We start from the raw sequence: 2,549 nt of genomic DNA on the forward strand, positions 1-2,549 counted from the left end.
TGTCTGCCAAAAAACTAAAATTGCGAAAAATTCCTGGTAAGTCACGCGTTCTACTGCCCGTAACGTGCGGACGTGCAAATGTGTTTGCAAGCTTTCACCTCTCCACGTAAAAAATGAATAATAGTGCAAAGGCATCTCCGAAGCAGGTGCAGGTGCAGGAGCCCCGTTCAGAAAACCTCTGTGCTGCGGGGGGACCGGGCCGCATCGGTGTGGGCAGCCCCAGGTGCTACCCCTGCCCTCGGCCGTGCCGCCCCGTGGGAGCTCAGCTGCCTTCGGAAGGGGATTTCTTCTCCGAGCGTGGCCTCCTGCGCATCCTGAGCGGAAACCTGCGCCTCGAAGTGCCGTGACGGCGCGGGAGTGCCTGTACCGTGCTGGGGAGTCCCAGTTAGTTGGCTTCATTGTAATTCTATTGAGACTGCTTCAGTGACCCAAAACCGGCGTATGCTGTGTGTAACAGAGCTCCGGTCGACCTGGATGTTCTCTAGCAATGCAAATGAGCGAGGAGCCAAACTTTGTAGTGTGTGCAGCACCGCGCTTTTAAGAGCAAAATCTGGCTGTTAGGGAAGATGTGTGCTGCCCCTGAAGCTGATGGCAGCATTACTCACTGACAGGCTGGATTTCGCTGTGTTTGGTTTAAATGACTGAAGGGGATAGCGCTTTTCTGTGTCAGAAAGGTTGGTCTGCCACAGGTACTGAGGAGAACGTTACCACTCAGTCAAACAGCCGATGTGACCCGTTTTTTTTTCCCCCCCTTGTCCCCGGTGAGGCATTTACTTCAGCACAGCTGTTCTGAAACTCTGAATTGTGGGGCTGCTTCATCTTAATGTGACTGAAAGCGAGAAGGAGGTCATAAAGCTGGAGTTTTTAGTTTAATGTCTGTAGAATACATCATCTTGAAACTGCAGGGCTACTACATCCTACTTAATATTGACCTATCTTTATAGTCTGAAACTAGTTTTTTAATTTAAAAAAAAAAAACCTTTCCAGGGTATATAAGTGAAAGCAAAACTAATAACGTAAAACACATTTCTTGCTGCTGACTGGGGGTGAAAACTCGTGTTCAGCAGATGACATTTGCAGTGCCTTCAGACTGTAGGAATTGTGAGGATGCTTCCCAGGAAACAAAGATGGGCTTCCAGTAGGTGCAGTCTGTGGAGTGGACAAGGAAGCACGAGGACAGGTTTGGAAACTTCTTGAATCGCACTGAACCACAAACAGTAAGGCTTGAGACTTGAGATTCAGCTCGTGAGTACAGCCTGTAAGAAGCTGCTTCTCCGCCTGTGGTTAAGCTGGAGATGGGAGCATCCACACCAGAGCTGTGGCTCCTGGCGCTGTGGGCTGCCCACCGCAGGGCCCTCGTGGGTTAGACAGAGCAGTGAGGTCTCTTGGGTGAAGCTGAGCCTGCACATTGCCCATCAACTGTAAAGCTTCTAGAACCTGTTCTACAATACTGTTGTCACGATAGTCTTCTGAATGTGATGACTAGAAGAGACAGTCTGATGCGGGTGGCCCTGTGTTTAGGAGGTCACCAAAATGCGCAGGTAGTGGCAAGTGTAGATTGACAGAAGAAATCCTTGCTGAACGTGGAACACGAATGCCTCGTTCCCTGGGGTGTATGCTGCTCTAAGTCTGCTATGGTTTATTGCTACATGGGATATAGCATGTTTAAATTAACTTCTCTGTTTCAGAGAAGTCTCAGTCCCATTAGGACGTGGGGATGATCCATAACCAAAGCACATACGCAGGTTGAAACTGTTGGCGTAAGGCTGAGGCCCCCTGGGATTAATTTGGTTGAGCAAGAAGGAGGACATGTTAGGCTCTCCATCTAACAAGTGACTACGCTTAGAAGTCCTGGCAGTGTTTCTTGGTGACTGTAAGAAAATTGAAGACTTTCTGTGGGTGTAGGGGAACCATCTCTCTGAAGTGCTCAGAACACACGTGCACACTTTACCATTGGCTTCCGCGTGTGCAGATGTCTCCTAGGAATCTCTGTGTAGGCAGGCAACGCAAATTAGCTGCGACTTCCGTCTGATCCATGACTTCGGTTAGCAGTTCCAACGTATCCTGCGTTACTGGTTTGAATGGTAAGTCCTGACTAAAGCACCTCACAGACAGCCAAAGGAAGGTTTCCATCCTCCCTTTGGGAGGATGAGAGATTTGAAAAACAGATAAAAAGAGTGAGAGGCAACTCCAGCATACCTTTAATTACAGTAGGCACGTTCAGGGTGGTAAGTACTAAATATCTGGGGAGGCAGCATATGTTTAGTGTTAGAAACCTGAGTTATATTCTAGCAAATTTTATTTGATCTCTTTCATTCCTCTCTGTAGCTCAGATGCGTGCGAGTTTCATTCAGCTCTGGGACAGTTGAGTATGATTTTTGGAAGTGCTGTGAACAGGCTATTGGTGCCTCAAAACCCCTGATCTTGGCAAGGATACTGAGGTCATGGCCAAACCAAAGCTACAAGACTGAAGAGTGTGTGCAGCCCCCTGGGAAGGCTGGAGATATCTCCATTGACATTGAAATCGTTTGTGAAATGTTAATGCTATT

Source organism: Cariama cristata, unplaced genomic scaffold (genome assembly GCF_000690535.1).
Source record: "Cariama cristata isolate BGI_N322 unplaced genomic scaffold, ASM69053v1 scaffold35816, whole genome shotgun sequence".
In the NCBI taxonomy this organism is placed as follows: Eukaryota; Metazoa; Chordata; class Aves; order Cariamiformes; family Cariamidae; genus Cariama; species Cariama cristata.